Source organism: Rhinatrema bivittatum, chromosome 4 (genome assembly GCF_901001135.1).
Source record: "Rhinatrema bivittatum chromosome 4, aRhiBiv1.1, whole genome shotgun sequence".
Taxonomy (NCBI): Eukaryota; Metazoa; Chordata; class Amphibia; order Gymnophiona; family Rhinatrematidae; genus Rhinatrema; species Rhinatrema bivittatum.
In genome coordinates this window covers 366,472,462-366,495,791 of record NC_042618.1, presented here as the reverse complement: position 1 = coordinate 366,495,791, position 23,330 = coordinate 366,472,462, and the positions used below count along the sequence as shown (strand labels likewise).

Below are 23,330 nucleotides of genomic sequence, written 5' to 3'. Positions count from 1 at the left end.
TGACCGTCCACCCGACCCAGGAGAGAGCAGAGCGCAGAGACTTGAACACGTAGAGAACTGAAGGAGAGGCTCTTAGAGAGACCCTTCTGAAGAAAAGAAAGAATCAAAGGAATCGAGACAGAACGCGCAGGGACACCCGCCTCCGTACACGCGGACTCAAAAACTTTCCAGATGCGCACATAGGCCAGAGAAGTCGACTGCTTCCGGGCTCGCAGCAGGGTGGAGATGACCTCCTCCCTATAACCTTTGTGCCTCAGGCGACGCCATTCAAAAGCCAGGCCGCAAGACAGAAGCGATCGGCCTGGTCGAAATATACAGGCCCCTGCCGGAGGAGACGAGGAAGATGACCGAGGCACAGGGGCCCGTCCACTGCTAGATTGATGAGATCCGCGAACCACGGCCTTCGCGGCCACTCGGGAGCGACGAGAATCACCGGTCCCCGGTGGAGCTCGATTCTCCCGAGAACTTTCCCCACCAGTGGCCACGGGGTAAACACGTACAGAAGGACGTCCGCTGGCCAAGGTAGAGCCAGAGCATCCACGCCCTCTGCGCCGTGCTCCCTCCAGTGGCTGAAGAACAGATTGGCCTTGGCATTGCGCAGAGTCGCCATGAGGTCGAGGTGAGGAGGACCCCAACTGTCCACTATCAGAGCCATGGCCGCGTCCGAGAGCTCCCACTCTCCCGGATCGAGCAACTGCCGGCTGAGGAAGTCGGCTTGAACATTGTCTCTTCCGGCGATGTGAGAGGCCGCAAGGCACTGTAGGAGACGCTCCGCCCAAGCGAGGAGACGGTTGGCTTCTAAGGCTACCAGGGGACTGCGAGTGCCCCCTTGGCGATTGATGTAGGCGACTGTGGTGGAGTTGTCGGACAGGACTCGTAGCGCCTTGCCACAGATCAGAGGAAAGAACTCCTGAAGAGCCAGGCGGACCGCCAAAGTTTCCAGTCGATTGATGTGCCAGCGCGACTGAGTCTGCGACCATGTCCCCTGGGTGGACTGAGAAAGGCAGATCACACCCCAGCCCAACAGGCTGGCGTCCATGGTCACTATCGTCCACTGTGGAGCTTGAAGAGGCATCCCTTGCAGAAGATGAGGAAGAGACAGCCACCACTGTAATTCGTCGGCAGTAGAATCCAAGAACGGAAGGACTACGTGGAACTGCTCCGACACTGGCTGCCAACGGGACAGCAAAGCTTTCTGTAATGGACGCATATGAGCAAAAGCCCAGGGGACAAGGTCGATGGTAGAAGCCATGGATCCCAGGACTTGGAGATAATCCCAGGCTGTCGGGGAAGGTAGGGCAATCAAAGTCTGGACCTGATTGATCAGCTTGAGGGCTCGTGCCCGAGGTAAGAATACCTTGCCTACTCGGGTGTCGAAGTGGGCTCCCAGAAATTCCAACTCCTGGGAGGGCTGAAGCTTGCTCTTGGAAAAGTTCACTATCCACCCGAGAGAGGCAAGGAGCTCCAAGACGCGATCCACCGCCCGCCGGCAAGAGGTCTCCGACTTGGCCCTGATGAGCCAATCGTCCAGATAGGGATGGACGAGAATCCCCTCCCGGCGCAAGGCCGCCACTACTACTACCATGACCTTCGTGAAGGTGTGAGGAGCAGTCGCGAGGCCGAAGGGGAGAGCTCGAAACTGGAAGTCCTGGTTGAGAATGTGGAATCAGAGATACTTCTGATAGTCGCGGTGAATGGGAATATGAAAATAAGCTTCTGCGAGATCGAGGGAAGCAAGGAACTCTCCGGAGCGGACCGCCGCAATGACCACCCGCAGGGTTTCCATGCGGAAGTGGGGGATCTTGAGAGTCCGATTGACCCTCTTGAGGCCCAATATTGGCGGAAGGACCCGTCCTTTTTGGGTACGGTGAAGTAAATAGAATACTGGCCAGCGCCAATTTCCCTTTCCGGGACAGGGACCACCGCTCCCAGATCCAGAAGCTTGGAGAGAGTCTGGACCACCGCATCCCTCTTGGCCCGGCCACAAGGCAAGAAAAGAAAGAGATCTGGAAGTTCCCTGACGAGGTCGAAAGCGTATCCGTCTCTGATAATGTCGAGGACCCACTGATCTGACGTGATCTTGACCCATTCCTCGAAGAACAGGGAGAGGCATCCGCCGAGGTAAGGAACCGAGGAATGGGTCGGCTGAACTTCATTGCGTGGCAGGTTTAGCGGTGGCACGCACGGGCTGGCCCTCGCAAAAGGGCCGTCTGCCACAAAAGGACTGCGACCAGGACTGCGCACGAGAAGACCCCCTCGCAGAACCGCCCCGCCCCCGAGGAGCGAAGCGACGCTGGCCCCTGAAGCAAGAGCGAGAGGCCACGAAGGATCGGGAAGACTTAGGGCGGTCCTCTGGGAGCTTATGGACCTTGTTGTCAGCCAAGGAGTCCATAAGCTTCTCGAGATCCTTGCCAAAGAGCATCTTACCTTTGAAGGGCAGCGTGCCCAGCCGGGTCTTCGAGGACTGATCAGCCGACCAGTGGCGTAGCCAAAGGAGCCTCCTGGCCGCCACTGCTGAAACCATCGCCTTCGCCTGGACATGGACCAGATCGTAGAGGGCGTCCTATACGTAAGCGGTTACTGCCTCCAGACATTCGGCTTGTTCTGCCTCACCTGGCGGAAGCTCCCGGGCGCAGAGTAACTGTTGGACCCACTGGAGGCCCGCTCGCATCATGAGACTGCTACAGCAAGACGCCCGGACCCAGAGGGCCAGAACGTCGAAGATGCGCTTCAGGTGAGCCTCCAGTTTACGATCTTGTGAATCCTTCAAGGCTGTGGAACCTTCCACGGAATCGTGGTGTGCTTCGCCACTGCAGAAACATAAGAATCCACCGATTGATATCGCAACAGCTCCAAGCCCTCCTCTGGGAGGGGATAGAGTTTATCCATCTCATGCCCCACCCGAAGTGCACGCTCAGGAGCCTCCTATTCCCGCAGGATAAGGAGCTTAAGCATGGGGTGGAAGGGAAAGGCCGAGGCCGGAGCCCTCCCAGAACCGGGTTCATATCCTTAGGGAGCGAGGCCATGAGGTTATCCACGGAGGGACTCTCCAGACCCAGCTCCTGCAAAACAAAAGGGAGGAGGGGCTCTAATTTCTCCTTACGAAAAAGACGGAGGGCTCTAGGGTCATCCCCCTCTAGGGGGGGGCATCCGCCGAATCCGAGGAAGCAGCGGGGTCCGAGGACACGGGAGACAGCGGGGGGGGGGGGAGGGAGGGAGGGCACCCCCGGGACCACCCGCACCCGAACTGGTCCCTGGGGCTCCACGGCCGGTCCAGTGGACAACGGCGCTGAACAAGGGATTTTTGACAGGGGGGGGGGGGCTTTCGTCCAGCTCATGCAGGCTAGCTAGATAAGATTTGTGCATGAGGAGGTCGAAATCCGCTGAAAAAGGGACCCTGGATTTGGTGGGGGGGGCGAGGGAAGGTCAGGACCCCCCTCCTGGGCACCCGCGGGGGCCAAATCAAAAAAATCTGGCCCCCCAGCCCCAGGGAGCACTGAAATCGGCCCAGATGAAAAATCCAAGATGGCGGCCGTTCCCGAGCTCTGCCGACCCGGGAAAGGCCTATCCATGCCTGGAGGAGTGGAGCCCCGGGCTAAATTTGCTTGTCCTACCGAGGAGGGACCTTCCCCACCCGGCAGGCAAGCAGTGCAGAGGCCCTGCCGCGAAAAACGCAAAGAGGGCAGCCCACAAGAAAGGCAGGCTGCCAGCCGGGACATAGCTAAGCCGCGGCTGAAGAAAAAAAGCTGAAAAAAAAGCTTGATTGACAGCCTGCACAGCAGGAGAGAGCAGGCGGGAAACCTGCTGCCTTCTGCTTCTCTGGCTGCCAGTTCTAGCCCTACTCTGACCAGAAAAAAATAAAAAAAGCTGGTCAACTGCTGCAAATAAGTTAGAGGTAGGTGAGTACCTGCAACTTATTGAAAGTTTGAAACTTTTAAACTCCTTTTTTTTTTTTTTTTTTTTTTTACTGAGCGCAGCAGCGGGTTAAAAAACCCTCTCGGCAGCCAGAGGGGGAACGAGTCCCGGAGAGCGTCTGTCCCACACCTGGAAGCATCCACGGACTCAGGACTATGCAGGGAACCCCCTCCTGCAAAAGGGGCAAAGCCCCCCTGAGCCGGGCAAGAGCTGGAAGACTGACGTCTCCCACACAAAAACAGTAAAATCACCAAAAGGCGGCAAAATTTCCTTCATCGATTTTTTTCCTTTGTTTCTAAAACTAGCGGGAACCAAAAGAACTACTTGCTTGAGCCGAAAAAGAAAGCAGAAGAGGCTGACTAGCCTACAACAGAGAACCGAAGGGGAGATGCTGCACCTGCTGGAGACAGGCGAATACTGAAGGGGTAGAGGATAGGCTCTGTCCTGATATAGGGCATCCTTCAAGTTTTAGTCTGTCTCCACCTGCTGGAAAGGAGGCTCAACCCACTGTCTGGACTGATCTGGGTACGTACAGGAATTTTGGCATTATTGCTATGGGCATCACTAAGGCAATGTTTGCTGTAACTCAAATCTCTGGCTTCTGGAGTGGCCAAGTCAAACCAGGGCAACTACTCAGCAAACTATAATGATACTTATATTAACAACATTCATTTGTTACATGCTTTACTGCCAAGGCTAACAGAGCATTGTACAATAGAATATAAAATATAATAAAATCAACAGCATTCCACTCCAGACCTTACACATAATATGAACATAAAATACTCCCAAACCCACCAAACTAATCCCCAATTCTAACCACACTGCCAAATAAAACCATCCATCACATCCCTATCCATCATCCAAACAACCCAGCAACCTCTGTTAACATAATCATTTCTTAATACAACTTTATAACAGGTAAACTAGATGAGCTGATTTATAGTAATTTTTTTCAAGTAGATAAGCAGCTGAATTAGCCATGCTGTCTGGGTACGTCTTCCATTCCACTAGGTGGCGGAGCTCTCTAAGTCTAGCAAAGTCTTTCAGCTAGGTGCTCCCTCTTATATCTTCTCTGATCCACCTCAGGCTCCTCAGTCAGTTTTTTTCCGCGCGGCAGTTGGCACACGGAGCTCTGCACTCCTGTGAGAGAACTGTGAAGAGAAAGAAAAGAAAAAAAAATCACCATTTAAACATCAAGGCTTGGTCAGAAACTAGCATCAGTCAGAGAATGCCACGTCCTGGCTTTAAATTTTGCTCCTGCGGCAAAATTATGTCGGCCACCGATGGCCACAAGGTCTGTTATATTTGTCTGGGGCCATCCCATGACCAATTAAACTGTGTGGACTGCGGACACATGTCCCCACGCGCCCAGCGTAAACGGGCTGCAAAAACGCAGCAGCTACAACTGACTGCTACGGGTTCTTATACCCCTTCTGAGGCCTCGGTGCGATCCTCCCCAGGCCCAAAGAGAAAGAGGGTCACCCCCTTATTGAGGAGGGCTTCCTCTGTCGACCCTCCTTCATCAGGACACCTGCAGTTGCTCTCTCGATTGGGATCGGAGCTTGGAGCGGGTGATATGTCGGCAGCATCGCAGCCGCATGCCTCACCAACGCATCCACTTCCAGAAGACAGACACGTAGAAATTGCTTCGAAGCATCGACTCATCGAAGTGAAGTCAAGTGATCGGCGCAAAAGGAATTCTGCGCTGAAGCTGTCTCATGCCGGCGCATCGTCGAAGCATACCACGCATTGACACAGGAGCGCCACTGCGACGCACGCTGGACTCACCGACGCAGACACCTATCAGTCAATATAAAAACACCATTCCGGCCATAAGAGGCCTCGGGAAACGTCGCTATCATCAATAAGGGATCGGGACAGAGATACTTCACCATTTCGTTCGTTCACTTCTCCTTCTTCACCGGGAGAGATGTCTTCTGCTTCCCTGCCATCGGAAGGGCCTCTGGCTCCAGGACAACCTTTGGATATTCCACAATTTCTACCACTAAAACCGCCTCCACAGAAACGGCGGCCACTTCCAGAAGGGCTTCGCCCCACTCCACCTCCACCTGTGCTGACACCTTCCACTTCAGGCTTGGCTACCCAGGCCATAAGTCAAATCACAACCATACTGACTCAGTTTTTACAGTCAGTAGAACAATCACAATACCTGCGGACGCACCACAACCTGCAGTGGAGCCAGTCATTCCAGGACCAGCACCAAAGGTCCCTTCCACTCAAACACCATCTCCGACACACTACTTAACAGATACGGATACTTCATCCACGGGTTACCCCTCTGACCTGGCAGAGGTTCCCCCAGAACCGTCTTCACCTCCAGAAGAACTGACGTATTCGCAGTTTATTGAAAAAGTAAGTCAACTCTTGAACATAGAGATGCGTCAACTTCCTGATCCCCGCCAAGAAATGCCTGGCATATTAAAGATCTTCAATGCTCCTACAGAACCAGTGGCTCTCCCGCAGTACCCGGTATTAACAGCTCTGATGGAAAAATCCTGGGACACACCCAAGTCCTCCTACATCAAGGAAAATAGATTTAAAATACATGATGAAAGATTCCTCTTTTCATACATCGGCTCAACTACCTCATAATTCTGTGGTAGATGAATCCGCAATGTAAAAAGCCAGGAAGTCAAGAATCCATGCTAATACCCCGCCACACCAGGACCAAAAGTCACTGTAATTTTGCAAAGAAATCCTTCCAGTCCACAATGTTAAATGCATGCATCCAGAATCACCAATTCTACATAACCCAATACCTGTTTGAGAATTTCCAGGCATTGAAATTGTCCATACAACAAGCTTCATTGGATATTGCCCTTCCTCCTCAATATCATAACATCGAAGAAGGACTTTGTCACTTATTATGATCTATCTATGAGGGATTTGATATTTCCTCAAAATCTTCAGCGAACGCAGTTGCAGCGAGGCGCTTGGCATGGTTGCAATCCACCGCCATACGGGACGATGTCCATGAAAGATTGGCGAATCTAACCTGTCGCCCCGAAAATATGTTTGGAGACAAATTTACCGAAACGGTAACTAAGCTCAAGGAACAAAAGACGGCTGTCCTTTCCTTGACCACTCCTCATATTCCATCCACATCAAGACATCCTCGACAACCTACAGAAGGGCCCCATTGAAATCTTTTAAGCCCTTTTCATACTTTAAGCCTCAAACCTACCAGCAGCCTCGCCAACCTCCCTTTCAGGCTCAAGCACCACGTCAACGTGCAAGAGCTGCCTGTCCACCACGGCAGCAGGCAGATCCTCCACCCTCAAAGCCTCAATCCAGTTTTTGAACCTACCTTCGCCACCGTCACAACCCTCTCCTGTGGGAGGCAGATTAACCAAATATCTACCAGCCTGGAATCAAATAGCCACGGATCAATGGGTCCTTACAATCATATGCCAGGGTTACACCCTTCACTTTTCCTCCCTTCCGACCCTTCCTCATTGGGTTCCACAGAAGCAATTAACATCTCACAAAGATCCTCTGTTGAAAGAACTTCAAATGCTTCTGCACAACAATTGCATTCAGAAATTACCTTCCAAAGGATTCCGTCAGGGATTCTATCTTGGATCTATGATCCCTCAAAAAATACCTCTACATGGAGAAATTAAAAATGACTTCACTAAGATCCATCCTTCCCTATCTTCAATCAGGGGATTGGATGTGCTCACTCGATCTGAAGGATGCATATGCACATATTCCGATGCACCCCAATTCCTGGCGGTACCTATGCGTCCAAGTGGACAACCAGCACTTTCAATACAAAGTCCTTCCCTTTGGCCTTTCTTCTGCCCCCAGAGTTTTTAGCAAATGTCTCGCAGTGGCGGTGGCACACTATTCCCTTACCTGGACGATTGGCTTCTAGTTGCACCCAATCGAGACCTATTGCAATCCAATCTCCTCCTCACAATTTCTTGTCTCGACAACCTCAGTCTTCTCATCAATTACGAAAAGTCGAACCTAGAACCTTCTCAGACTTTGCAATTCATAGGCGCCTTCATAGACACAATTCAGGACAAGGCTTTCCTCCCTCCTCCGAGAGCTCTAGCCCTCTCCTCGCTGGCTACAGATCTACTACACAACACAACAGCTACAGCTCACCAGATTCTAACTGTTCTAGGATACATGGCAGCAGCCATATATGTGGTCCCTCACACACGCCTACACATACGTCGTCTGCAGTGGGGCCTGAAGTTACAATGGATCCAATTCCTTCATCCACTGTCTACCCCAATTACCTTGACAGACAATATGAGAAAAGACCTCCAATAGTGACTTTCTCCATCAACGCTACAGATGGGCTCGCCCTTATGACCCCTTCGTCATCAGATAATACTTACCACAGATGCATCCCCCAAAGGCTGGGGAGCTCATCTGGATCACCTAACGACTCAGGGTCTATGGACTGCGTACGAAAGGACACAGCACATAAATCTCCTAGAACTCAAAGCAGTGAGAAACACCCTTCGAGCCTTCGAAGAATCTTTACAAGGGAAGATAGTAATGATTCACACAGACAACCAGGTAATCATGTTCTACATAAACAAGGAAGGAGGGTCCGGTTCTTGGAACTTTTGCAAAGAAACTGTCCTGATCCTGGAATGGGCTCACCAGAGATTGATTTCTCTTTAAGCAACTTATTTTTTATTTATTTTTATTTAACATTTCTTATATACCGATATCCGTTCGCACATCGTATCGGTTCACAGTGAACATAAAACTTTGGGCATTGCCCTTACATATAACAAATAAAGATGGTGAACTCAGTAACATATAGATAATCTTCGGGAGGAGCCCTTAGATATAACAAGCATCAATGGGGAGATGCTGATTATAATAATTATAACTAGAACTATATACATGAAAGTGCACAGTACAGAATCAGCAGACATAAAGGCGTTCATACCAGGATATCAATCTAACAATTCACATGGGGGTTTATGTAATAGGGGGTGAAATGGAGTAGGCTTGCCGAAAGAGCCAGGTTTTAAGTTTCTTTTTGAAAATGGGGGTATAAGTCTCTATTCGAATATCATGGGGCAGTGAGTTCCATAAGGTGGGTGCGGCAAGAGAGAAGGCTCTGTTAATAGTAGAGGAGAGTTTAAAAGATTTGATAGAATGGGCATGGAGTGTTCCTTGGAGTGCTGGGCGGGTGGGTCTATTGGAGGAACGGGGTGAGATGGGGGGGTTAATCCAGTTCAGGTTAGAATTTACTAGACTCTTATGAATGATCGAGAGTGTTTTGTAAAGAATTCGTGACTGTATAGGGAGCCAGTGTAGTTGAATAAGTGTGGGGGTGAGGTGGTCTCTTTTTTTTGTGTTTGACAATATCCGAGCGGAGGCATTTTGTAGGAGTTGAAGGGGCTTGGTGTGTGATGCAGGAATGCCGAGTAAGAGTGCATTACAGTAGTCGAGCTTCGATAAAATAATAGCCTGGAGGACTGTGCGGAAATCGTTGAAGTGTAGTAGGGATCTGAGTTTCTTTATTGTTTGAAGTTTAAAATAGCAATCCTTTATTATGGATTTGATGAATGGTTTGAATGAGAGGTGATTATCAATAATAGCTCCTAAGTTGCGAGTGTGCGAAGGGAAGTTGGTAGCTGAGTAAGCAAGAGGGATGTCAGGGAGTGGTTGTCTATTCGATATGATTAAAAGCTCAGTCTTGTTAGAGTTGAGAGCAAGGTGCATGTCCTTTAGGAGTTGGTTGATTGAGGAAAGACAGGATTCCCAGCTATGTAAAGCAGTTTGGATGGAGTCAGAGAATGGGAAAATGAGCTGAACGTCGTCAGCATAAATAAAATGTTTGATATGCAGGTTAGTGAGAAGCGTGGTCAGGGGAAGCATGTATATATTAAAAAGCGTAGATGAGAGTGAGGAACCTTGGGGTACACCTTGGGGAAGACTGATGGGCTCAGATTCATTATTGTCCATTGAGACAGTGAAAGAGCGATTCTGGAGATAAGATTGAATCCAATCAATGGCCTTGCCTGTGATCCCAATATTTCTGAGAATGTTGAGTAGGACATCGTGATTGACTGTGTCAAACGCAGCTGAGATGTCAAGTAATGCGATGAGATAGGAGGATCCTGAGTCGATTCCTTTGATAAGGGTATCGTGTAGGGAGAGGAGCAGAGCTTCAGTGCTTAAGTGTTTCCTGAAACCATATTGGGTGGAAGGGAGGATGTTGTTCTGTTCAAGGTGATCGGATAGACGTGAGTTCACTAGCTTTTCAAGAACTTTAGCTAGGAGGGGTAGATTGGACACCGGTCTGTAATTAGAAAGAGTGTTGGGGTCAAGGTTGGATTTTTTAAGTAGAGGTTTCACAATTGCTTGTTTCAGAAAGTCTGGGACGGTGCCATGCTCTAGTGAACAGTTGAGAATATTTGAGAGGGGTTTGGCGATCACATTGTGTATGGATAGTAGGAGTTTAGAGGGGATGGTTTCAGAGGGGTGAGTGGATGGTTTCATTTTCTTTAGTATGTTCTCCACTTCTAGGGAGGAAGCGGACTCAAACAATGAAAGGGAGACTGGAGAGTTGATATTGGGAAGACAGATATTGAGGTTATTGTGCGAAAACTGTGCTGTGATGGAAGATACCTTGTTTTTAAAAAATAGAGCTAGTTCGTTGCAACGATTTGTGGAGGAGTTAGCTAGTTGTTGTGTGTGTATGGGAGAGGTCAGGTCAGCAACCATGGTGAAAAGGGCCTTGGGGTTGTATTGCAGACCATTTATTTTTTTGGTGTAGTAATCCCGTTTGGAATGCAGGATGGAATTTCTATATTCATGCATGCGTTGATAGTAGAGGGTTTTGGTGGCAGGGGATTGGTGTTTGCGCCAGGACCTTTCGGAGGCTCTGAGTAGGCATCCAAAACTCCAGAGCAGACAAGCTCAGCAAAAATTTTCATCCCCATGAATGGGAACTAGACCAGGCAGTAGTTCAACAAATCTCCGTATGGGGTCTCCCTTCTATAGACCTCTTTGTAACAGAGAACAACAGGAAACTCAAGACCTTTTGTTCAGTTTACCCGAGCCCTCATCAACTCGCTCCGGATGTTTTCCTTTATACGTTCCCTCCGATTCTGCTCATATCCCGTACGATCCAGAGATGCATAGAAGACCAAGCGGATCTAATTCTAATAGCACCAGCGTTGCCCAGACAACCCTGATACAGCTACCTATTGCACCTATCGATTTGCGACCCCATACCCCTGGGCAGCAGCCCCCAACTACTCAACCAGGACAAGGGATTTCTTCTTCACCCACTTCATTCGTCCCTACACCTCATGGCATGGAGATTGAACGGGTCGCAAACCAACATCTAGACATTTCATCTGATCTTCAGGATATCTTGCTGTCTTCTAGGAAACAGTCCACAAGACTTAATTACAATAGGAAGTGGAACAGCTACGCTGCCTAGTGTTCCACCCGGAATCTTGATCCTTTATCTTGTTCATCTGAGCAACTTCTATCCTACTTCCACTTGCTCTACATGAGAGTCCATGCGACATCACTTCAAGTCCATTTAAGCGCTATAGCAGCTTACCACAAACCTCTCAACGGAAACCCTATCTCATGTCATGAACTAGTATTCAGATTCATGAAGAGCGTCTTACGCCTACGTCCCCCTTTACATAAACCACCGGTACCGTGGGACGTTAATATTGTCATTGAACAACTAATGCTTCCACCCTTTGAACCATTAGACACTTGTCATCTCAGATACTTGTCATGGAAAGTACTCTATTAGCTTTAACTTCTGCACAACGGGTTAGTGAACTACAGGCCTTAGTCCACTATCCTTCTTATCTTCAATTTTACCATGAGGTGACTTTGCGAACTCACCCCAAATTCCTACCAAAGGTGATTTCCAGTTTCCATATCAACCAAACCATAACTTTACCCATTTTTTTAACCAAAACCTCATGCAAATGATGAGAAAAAACTCCACACTTTGGATTGCAAGCGTGCACTTGCCTACTATAAGCAGCGCACCCATTCACCTACCAGACCATCTCAACTTTTTCTTTCCTTCAATCCGAACGCACAAGGACATCCAGTAACGAAGAGAACTCTATCCATCTGGATTTCCAATTACATTTGCTTCTGCTACCAGCAACACTCACAGACTCTACCTACAACTCCGAAAGCACACCAAGTACGTGCACTCGCAGCTTCTATGGCTCATCTACATGTTCCCATCATAGACATTTGTAAAGCGGCTACATGGTCGTCGCTACACACTTTCACATCCCATTACTGCTTGGATAAACAAGCAGAGGATAACGCAATAATGGGCCGGATATTGAGCTACACTTTAAATTAACTCTTCCATGCTCAATACATCAGCTGGGGACTCCCAGACAGCATGGCTAATTCAGCTGCTTATCTACGTGAAAAGAGCAAGTTTGCTTACCGTAAACAGTGTTTTCTGTAGGTAGCAGATGAATTAGCCATGCTGACCCGCCCGCCTCCCCGGACAGTTCCAGCATATACTGCACTTGCTTTATTACTGACTGAGGAGGATCAGAGAAGATATAAGGGGAGCACCTAGCTGAAAGACTTTGCTAGACTTAGAGAGCTCCACCACCTAGTGGCACGGAAGACGTACCTTCTGTAGGATTAGCATGGCTAATTCATCTGCTTGTGATTGTAAGGTCTTGGGTGGACCCTTGGACACTGTGGCGTGGGGGGGGGGGGGGGGGGGGGAAGTCCCATGAGGGGCCACAGGTCAGGCTCAGCTTTAGACACACAACACAGAATTATCTTTTATTAAACAGAGTTGAGAAACCACCAGAGGTGGCATTAGTGAGTAGAGATGAAGCCCAGCTGGGCTTGTAGTCCCTCAGGACACTGAACAGCGATCCCTCAATAGCCGTGCTGTAGTGGAGAGAAACTGAGATAGTGAGTACAGTGGAGCATACACAGGGTTCTGGTATAGATCCTTGTTGGTTGGTTACTCACACAGCGGTTTCTCCCGGAAGGTAACAAAGAAGCTGGAATAGAGGAAGGCCCTCGAGGAGCGAGTACCTGGTTCCAGGGAACAGCTCTGAGAGAATATAGATGGTAACTCACTGATGGTATAAGCAGCAGGTTCTTCCCAGCAGAAGTGAAGCTCAGGCAGCGAGTCCGGAAACATGGGCCCTCGAGGAGTGAGTACCAGTTCCAGACAGCAACCTGAAAGAAAAGAGAGAGGCTCCCGAGGAGCGGGTACCCCGATAGAGTAAGTCCAAATTAAGGAGAGGCAGAGTAGCTAAGTACGGAGAGCGAATCCCATTCCTAAGGAGTCCCCTGCTAACTCGAATAGCTAGCAAACAGATTAGGCTTTTGTATCCGGGATGCATGACGTCATCGCAGGGGGACACCCTTGAGGTTCGCGCCAAAGAAGGAATAAGAAGCAGGGCCGCGCGGTGCGCGTGCCCTATGGCAGCTGAACAACATGGCGGGATGCAGCGCCCAAGCCAGACTGGGGACGCCGGAGAGGACGGCAGGCAGACTTCCATCAACCGCGGGAGGAGTCGCCAAAGAGGTAAGGAGGGCGGAGTGGAGATGTCGGGCAGCCACAGTCGTAACACTGCTATCTACGGAAAACACCGTTTACGGTAAGCAAACTTGCTCATTTGTTAAATATTAGAGTACTATATTTTCCTATACCCACAAATCCTCAGAACATGCTGATTTACCAAGTCAGAGCCTGCCATGAGCTCTATTTTCACTTCAACTGCAATGGGGAAAAAGGATGACGTTCAAAAAGGTTCCAGGTCCACCACCTGGTATGACCTGACAGAAAAGTAACACTGACTAATGAGGATATTTAGGTTTTTCAAATAAAGTGAGCCAGAAAAGTGAGGAGGACAAACTCTCAGATGTGAGTGTTTTCCCCCACCCCTCACCTCTCCAGAAGCCTCCAAAAATGACTGTGGGTGACCAGCGATAAAACCCTCTTCAGGACCAGACTCTCCCCACCACACTCTGAACAGGAGCAGACAACAGATACTCTTCCCATCCACCTAAAACAAACACTCCTCGGCATGGCCAAAATCCCCCACCCCACACAAACCCCCAGACACTCACCCTCCAGGAGCAGACAGTTCTCTCCCCACTGAAGCAGGTTCAGAGCAAAGGTGAGTGACAGGTCAGACCACATCATTTGAGCTAGGGATTCTAAAATTTTCACAAAATAAAATATATGTATATATATATATGTATGTTCCCCCACTCCCTCGTCTCCTTCTCTTCTCCCCTCTACAATCAACATCACCTCCTTCACTCCCCTGCTCAGTGAACCAATTCTGAGATCTGATTATGGCTCAAAAAATAAATAAACAAGGTTATCAGGTTGAGGGCAACAGCAGCTTCCATCTACCAATCTAGCTGCAATGGGGAAAAGAAAACAAGTTCTACAAGATTTCAAGTCTGTGCCCATGCAGAAAATCACCACTGGACTGTGGAGAAGGCAGCGGCAGCAGCAGCAGCTCAGTGTTAAAAAAAGAGTGGGCCAGAAATTGAGAGAGCACGCATTCCACTTCCAAGCCCCATCTCCCATATGGAAGCCAGGAGGGGACAAGAACTAGAGTGGAGACCACAGAGGAGCACACACTCACAATCTCTGAATCACGCTCCTTAATAGTGAGCAGTTGCTACCACCACTGTCTCCGCAATCAGAGCCAGCCCCAGCTGGAAAAAAAAAAAAAGTCTGCGTGGCAGGAAGGGACATTTGGGAGAGTATCTGAAAGTCAGTGATTAGGAGAAAATTGGCATTTCCATTCAACTAGTTTTCAAGTCTTATCAGCTGCAGGCTTCCCTTCAAGAAAACCTACTAGATTGGCCAAATATTAGCCTGTTAGCAAACCACCTTAGAGCAGGAATGTGCAGGAGTCACACCTGCTCCCCCACCTGCCCCTTCATACTTTCGACTGTAAAAGAAAAAAGGTTCCAGGGATGATTTTGATGGAAAGGATCTAGAGAGAGGGGATCTGGGGAATGTAGTCAACGTTTTGGGGGGAGGGAGAAAATTGAAGCATAGATTCCCTTGATACTTTTGGGGGAGTTATACAGCTGGTGGATGTTGTTTACTCTTGCAGGGGAGGTGAGGGCTCTGCTCTAGGGGAGCATTTATGCTCCTGAAAAGGGGGGGGGGGGGGGGGTGTTTACCTTGAGCCATGCACAGCTCTTTTGTCCTGTGCAGTGGGAATGGGGATGGGTCATTAGGGCTGAGATATTAGCAGGCAGATGCAATAACCCTTAATGCGTGTGATCCACCTCTCTCGGGTGCCCGATTTAATATTTAAATCAGGTGTCGTGGTAAAAAGGAGACGCTAGGGAAAACTGTGCACCCCTAGCGCCTCCTCAGCAGTGAGCGCCCAGGAGAGGTGGTGGTCGGGTTTGGAAAATGGACACTCAGTTTTATAAGCGTCCATTTTCCTAACCTGTGCACAGCCACAGGTTAAGAAAATGGATGCTTGTTAATTGAGTGTCCCTTTTCCTAACCTGACCGCCGGCACACTTTTTTTTTATAAAATTCTCCTATTTCAGTTCCTCAGGCTTAATATCGCAACATGATTTTTTTAGGCTCCTCAAGAATTAATGCCTGCTCTGGGCAGGCGTTAATTTTTACGGGTTAAAATGTGCATGTCGGATGCACATTTTTTTTTTCAGTCGGGGGGGGAAATAGGTAATAGCCTCATCAACATGAAGTTACATGTGATAAGCGATATTACCTACGCGCTCGAATGGATGCATTAACCCCCGTTTTCCATTGAGGATTATAGCTGCGCTTCCAATCATGTATTGAGCCGTGCACTGGGCCTGCACACACGGTATTGAATCAGCCTGTAGGTAACATTTTTTAGTGCAGTGGCAGGTTATCTATGAGGCAAATATTCAGCTGCTTGGCTGAATTAACATACCTGGCTATCTAAAAGTTAGCCATATATGTTTATGTGTGACCTGTGGCACAACCAGAATTAGCAGCATAAGTTAAACAGCTAACTCTGAATATTGAAGTTAGCCGCATAATTTATCCAGCTGACTCCGCTCCTCCCCAAAATGCCTTCAGACTTAAGCGGCTATGAATTTAGCAGTATGCATCATTGAATATCACAATTTTACCATTTAGAAGGATAAATGTTCAGTTATCCGTCTAAATGGATTTTGAATATTGACCCCTATATATGTCTTGAGATGTAGCTGTCTGCATTAAATTATATTGCGTTCCCAAACTTGAGGCTGATATAAACCCATGCTCATTTTAGTGCATGTTCACATTCTAGAAACTCATGGTAGAAAGAGATGCAGTAAGCTAGTAGGGTGCTAAACGGAAAAAAATGCACTAAAAATGTGAGTTAATCTGAAAATCTATGCTGATGTAGACAGTTTATAAAGCACTTTTCTAAGAGGAGAAAGTACAGAAGGATGGAAGGAGTGTGACCAAAATGGCCTTGCATATGAGATTGGCATTGTACATTTCAACTTTGAGTACAATTTCGCATGCAAGGTCATTTTGATAAAGCATGCCAAGTGAAATCAACAGATTGAGTTCTCTTGGATGAGAGGTTACAGCCAAACAGTTCACACTCGTTTGTGCTCAGGTGAAGATACACAGCTCCAAAGTTGTGTACTGTTTAGTTGTAGGTTCACACTCCAGTTGTCGTGCCTTGCCCAAATAGCCTTACATGTAAGATTGGAGCTGTGCATCCCAATTTGGATACAATAGGGCATGCAAGGCTATTTGGGCAAGGTACAACAAGTGAAATCAAACTAAGCTCCCTGGAGAAGGAAGAGAGCTAAACAGTACACACTTTGGTGCTGTGCATCTTGACTTGGGCACAAGAGAGTGCAAACTGGCTGTTGATGCCCATCCAAGAGAGCTTACTCTTTAATTTTACTTGGCATGCCTTATCAAAATGGCCTTGATGTGAGATTGTACCCAAGCTGGGATGTACAGCACCAATCTCACATGAAATGCTATTTTGGGCACACTCCCAGCATCTGTCTCCCCTTATGCCTATTTTTAGAGGACTTTTCTGCATTAGTGTGGATTTTCAGTTTTACATATTTTTAGTGCTTTTTTCTACTGAGTGCACTTTTTTTTTTTTACTCTTTGGTCTATTTGCATGCATTAGCTTATTGCATCCCTGAGTACCCGGAGTTTCTTGTGCTTGAGTAAACTAAAACTCACATTAAAAATAAGCACTTTTTGGACATCAACCTCTAGATTAATTAATTTGCCACCAGAGCCTATGAGCACATGACCTGTAATATAAATATATATAAAGCTGGATCACGGAAGATGGAAAATGACTAACAAGTAAAAAAAAAAGAATACAAAAAAAAAAAAATCAGGAATGCAAACAATAACTTTGGGGACTGTAAGGAGTTTCCTAAGGCAAAATCTCATTTTCTTTAATATGTTCCAGTTTTGATCAATCAACAAATATTTCCGTGGCATTGGTTTCTTTATGCTGGCTTACCAGAATTTTTATCTTCTTGATGTTCAAACTTATTCTATAGATTTTACAGATAATAAATCTCCTGTAAGCTGTAACATTTACTTACACTGACGCCACCAACTCAAATAACTATTTACCGCAGAGCACTCATTCTTCATTCCAAGCTGGGGGATTTTTTCCTGTCATTATTACAATTGACGTTTTCAGGAATGTAAATAAACTCATTGGGGCACAAATGCTCAAAAAAGAAATAGTAATATGTTTCAGCTCCGCCTGAATTAAACCCTGCGTCCTACTCTGGCCTCTTCAGAATGTGAGTGAGCAGCTAGAAAGATTAGAAAAGGGTGCACCAATAATAGGGTTTGTTTTTTGTTTTTTAAGTCTGCACATACTGGTAGCTTTCATCAATGGTCTCGTTACTGAAATTCTAAATGAACGCGAATACCCTGAAACTCTCGGCACCAGCTGCTCCTGAAAGTTATTTCTAAAGTCTTCACTGCACACAAAAACAATCTCCTCAACTTCAGCAAAAGTGCTGCCTATTGTTTTACCTTTGTTCTTGTGCAGAGGAGTTGTCAGTATTAAGGTATTTTTTAGTAGGAGAAAAGGTACTCCAGCCCTGTCCCCGACTGAAGTTGTTGCTGTCCTTCATTCGCATTCATTCCACTGCAATCAAACTTCCAAACATTGGCAGCATCGTGCGACACCTCAGTATCCGGCCGCCGAGACAAAGAGTTCCTCTCTTGTGAAAGGCAAAACTAAGTCTGCCAAACTGCAAGTCTCAGCTCTCTGTTTTATTTTTTCAGTCTTCTTCTCGGCTAAACAGGTGCGTTTAATTCAAGCTGCTTGTCTTCCTGGCGTAAAGGTTAAGCACTTGTTTGGCTCCCTATTGCTACAGAGGCTGCCTGGAACCTGTAAGGACTGTTTGAGTGGCGCAGAGATACAGAAATTTGGCGTTGTTGCTATGAGAGTCGCTAAGGCAACGTTTGCTGTAACTCAGAAATCTCTGGCTGCTGGAACGGCCAATTCAAACCAGGGCAACTACTCAGCAAACTATAATAATAATAATAATTTGTTACATGCTTTACTGCCAAGACTAACAGAGCATTGTACAATATAATATAAAACGGGGGGGGGGGGGGGGGGGGGGGTTCCCTGCCGCGAAGGTATGGACTCTGCTCCAGAAGGGTGATTATGCTCCTGAAGTGGGAAGCCATGTTCAGTGTGTTGGGGGTAGGGTTATTAGGGTTGAGAAATTACTACTACTACTATTACTACTACTTAAAATTTATAAAGCGCTACACAACATACACAGCACGTACAAGCATACAAAAAGACAGTCCCTGATCAATGGGAGCTTACAATCTAATAAGACAAATACACAGATCAAGAGATGTGGTTAAAAGAAAAGAAAGAAAGTCAAGACTAAAAGCAGACAATCAGGCATAAGATTTAAAAGCGGTTTTAAAAAGATGGGTCATTAGACAGGATTTAAACATGGTAAGAAAGAGAGCATGACGCACCAGTTCAAGGAAGACTATTCGAAGTACACGGTGCAGCCAGGTGGAAAGCACAGAGTCTGGAATTGACAGAAGGGCACGGAGAGGCAAGACTTATCCCATGAGCAGAGTGCACAAGATGGGGTGTAGAGAGAGATAAGAGAGGAGAGGTAGTGAGGTGCTGCAGAGTGAAGGCATTTGTAGGTGAGAAAGAGGAGCTTGAACTGTATGCAGGAGCGGATAGGGAGCCAATGCAAGTGGCTTCAGAAGAAAGATTATGTGAGCATAGCAACTTTGGAAAAACATAAGTCGAGTAGCTGAATTTAGGACAGACTGCAATGGAGAGTGATGGCTTGCAGGAGACCTGTGAAGAGCAGGTTGCAATAGTCTAAGCAGGAAGAGATGAGAGAGTGGATAAGGGTTCTGGTAGTGTGTTCAGAAAGGAAAGGACAGATTTTGGCAATGTTATAAAAAAAAGAAACATGTTTTAGCAGTGTTTTGGATATGTGTACAGAAGGAGAGAGAGGAATCATAGAGGACTCCGAAGTTACAAGCTGATGGGACAGGGATGACAGTGTTATCCACAGAAAGAGAGAAAGGAGGAAGAGAGGAGATGGGCTTGGGGGGAAAGATAAGGAACTCCATCTTGGCCATGTTGAGTTTAAGATGGCAGCGGAACATCCAGGCATCCAGAGATCCGGGATTGGATTTCTGGTGTACATAGGTAGATCTGGGAGTCATCAGCATAAAAATGGTATTGAAAGCCATGAGAAGAAATCAGAGCACCAAGGGAATTAGTATATATTTATTTTTATTATTAGTGCTTTTCTATACCGGCATTCGAGATAAGGATCACATCATGCTAGTTTACATTTAACAGGGGGTGAAAATGCAAATAAACTCAAACAGTAACAAGTGAAAGGAAACTCTGAAGTAACAATAAAACAGGGGTGTTCAAAACTGGGAGGAGAAGGAAAGGCAAGAGGAATTTAACGGAACGAGCAATTGTTTGCAATGTTCAGAGAGTGTCTGACTGTAGTTGTTGGTGAATTAATGGTCAGGTGGGGTCTGGAAAGGCTTGCTTAAACAACCACGTCTTAAGCCTCTTTCTGAACGTTAGAAGACACGGTTCCTGTCGAAGATCTGGAGGAATGGAGCTCCATAGCGATGGTCCAGTGGTAGAGAGGGCCCGGTCTCTGAATGTTATATGTTGAGAGGTTTTGGTGTGTGGAACATGAAGTGAATCTCTGTAGGCTTCTCTGATGGGTCTGATGGAGGTATGTTTTCTGAATGGGAGTGGAGCATGTTGATGTATGGATTTGTATATAATGGTGATTGACTTATGAATGATTCTGTAGTGAATTGGCAGCCAGTGTAGGTCTTTGAGAATGGGAGAAATGTGGTCTTTTCTCCTCGTGTTTGTCAATATTCTGGCTGCCATGTTTTGGACCATCTGGAAAGGTTTGGTGTGAGACGAGGGGAGACCTAATAAGATAGAGTTGCTGTAATCTATCTCAGAGAAGATTATTGCTTGCAGAACCGTTCTATAATCAGGAAAGTGAAAGAGTGGTCTTATTCTTTTCAGGACATGTAGTTTATGAAAACAGTCTAAGAGGGCCCATTGCAGAGCCCTGAGGCACACCAATTGGTAGTGGAATGGCAGTAGAGGAGAAACTACCAGAGGAAACACAAACGTGCGATGGGAGAGGTAAGAAGAGAACCAAGACAGGACAGAGTCCCAAAATCCAAGAGAGGACAGAATATGTGGTGATCAACAGTGTCAAAAGCAGCAGACAGGTTAAGGAGGATAAGGATAGAATAAAGACCTTTGGCTTTAGCCATAAACAGATTACTGGAAACTTTGGCAAGGGCTGTTCCAGTTGAATATAGAGGGCGAAAACCAGGCTGGAACGGATCAAGAACGGCTTGAGATATAAGAAAGTCAAGACAGCGGCAGTGAACAGCATGTTCAAGTAATTTGGGGCTAAAGGGAGAAAGGGATATGGGATGACAGTTGGCAGGACAGGTCGGATCCAGTGAGAGTTTAAGGAGTAGTATGATCAGGGGCGGCTCAAGGCAATCTGCTGCCTGAGGCAAGGGATGAGATGGCACCCACCCCAAAAGCAAAGCACAGATCAAATCATCAAGAGGGTCATGGGGGGCAGAGAGTCCCCTTGGAGTCTGGCCCTTCTGGTGATTGGAAATGCTTCAGAAGGGGGAGAGGAAGGGTCAGAATTCTCAAAGAAATGGCAGACAGTGCATCACTGATGATATTTCTTGGAAGCTGGCAACCCTGCTACACTCCCAGGAACACTACAACCTGCCTCCCAAATTTCCGCATTTTTATTGATAAGAGAGGAGACGGTCCGTGTTGATCTGCAGAGAACGTATGTGGAACCATTAGTGAATGGAACCAACAGATGTTTAAGCAATACTTACTTCATATAAGATACTAGCTGTGCCCGGCCACGCGTTGCAGTGGCAGAGTCAAGTTCTTTTCCCCCCTCCCCCTCCCCCTTCCTCATATACCTCAGTCACACATCGTCTTCCTCCTTGGTCACTCACCCCCCTTTCCTCCCCTGTCCCCACTCCACCTCTCTCCCCTCACACTCACCCCTCCCCCTTCGGTCACTAACCCCCCACTCCAACTCTCACCCCTCACACTCACCTCTCCCCTCTGTGTCTCTCCACTGACACTCACTGCCCCCTTCATTCACCCTCCCCTCACTGTCACCTCTCCCCGCCTACTCCCTACCCTTTTGTCAGTGACACCGCACCCTCTCTCAATCTTCTTCCCTGATTCTGATCCCCTCCGGCTTGCAATGCCCTCCCAGCTACACCCCCCCCCCCCCCGTCCCTCTCCCTCTTGTGTGGTTCTGCGTGGCCCGCTCCCGAAGGCGCGAGGTCAGCGAGGATCCCTCCCTGTCGTGCACGTGAGCCGTACCAGATCGCCGCCGCAGCTCCTCCCAGGTGTCGAATTTCGGCCAGCCGACACCACCACGCCCGATATTGCCGCCGGTCCGCCGCTGCTGCTCCTCCCAGCGCCATGTTGGTCCTGCTGTGCGCGACGTGCACCACTGCTGCCCCTCCCAGCACCATGTTGGTCCCGCTGTGCCCGACGTGCGCTCCCGCCCGCGCAGTACAGTACATTTCCCAAGGTAAATAGCGTGTGTTGCATGTCTGTCCAACAGATGTCGCTGTTTTCCCCACACACATGTAAAAACATGATTTTTCTGTAACCATGTGACATCTATGTAATCTAGATAGAGAAGAACCTTGCCGAAAGTGAAAGCAAGGTTGTGTCCAAATTTGAAAGCAATTGGTGAAGTAGCTGAGCCTGGTTAAGTTGAAAAAACAGAACAGAGCAGTAAAGGTTACAGTTTGTGGTTTTTTTTGTTTTTTTTTTTTACCCCAAATGAACAGCACCAGCAAAGAATAGTTTAAATATGCAAGCACACCTTCCTGGCCCCCCCCCCCCCCAACCCGGCGAAATAGAGAAACCCACGCTACAGCCCCCCTCTCGGGAGATGTGGAGAATTAGTGCCCCCCCCCTGTGAAAAACACGCGGTGGAAAATAAGAACGGTCCCCCACCGTGCTCCTCCCCGGCTACCTGTGTAAACTGCCAGCCGGTGGCGAGGGTGAGTGCTAGGGTTTGTTCCGCCGGCTGCCATGTCGCAAAACTTCACCGGTTAAAGTGGTGCATCATGATTCCTGACCTAGTAAGGGCAAATGTCCGCTGAGGATATGGCGCCGACGGGCTGTTGCCCTTACTATGTCACATGGTGTACCGACGTCATTGTTGTCTCCATATAGCATAGTAAGGGCAAGGTCCGCTGGCGCCATTTTGGTTGCTGGCATCCGACGGCCCTACTGAATGCGATGTGTCCCGGACCGTTCCTGTGGTGCCGGCGGAGAAGCACGGACTTGTTTCAGGTGTAGTGTGTGATCGGAGTGCAGTGCGTGGGTGGGTGGAAGAGGGTACTTTTAATTTAAATTCGGAGGGTGTGTGAAATGCGTGGCTTCCCAATGTAGCAGCCAGGAATTCGTGTTTTGGTGTGTTTTGGGAGGGTGGGTGAAGTAAGTGACATTGGCAGGCGTGTGGGTGGGGGTGTGTGGTGTGATGAGTGTGGATTTCTGTGTGTTATGAGGGAGTGTGAATGAAAGACAATAGCCCTGTGTGAGGGTGTGGTGTGGTGTGTGAGTGTGTGTGAAAGGTGTAAGAGGTTGCGCTTGCACTGACGGCCACCAGATGTCGCTGTGTTGTGTAAGCAATTTTTAAACTTGTATTACCTGTCACAGGTGTGACCTATATGTAATGTAAGTGTATAAGATCCTTCCCGGATGGGAAGTGAATGTTGTGTGCAAATTTGAACGCATTCAGTTAAGCGGTTGGCAAGATTAGCAACGAAGTACAAACTATTTAACATTTTT

At 47.9% G+C, this 23,330-nt stretch overlaps 1 protein-coding gene across 2 annotated transcripts in view; it reads right to left on the bottom strand.

Annotated features, from left to right (window-relative positions):
- Window positions 1-18,329, bottom strand: part of KIAA1257 (KIAA1257 ortholog) — a 384,182-nt gene extending 365,853 nt beyond the window's left edge. For both annotated transcript variants that reach the window (XM_029600807.1, XM_029600809.1), the window contains exon 1: window positions 17,951-18,329. The gene's annotated coding sequence lies outside the window, so the exon portion shown is untranslated. The remainder of the gene's footprint in view (window positions 1-17,950) is intronic.
- Window positions 18,330-23,330: the final 5,001 nt, after the last annotated feature.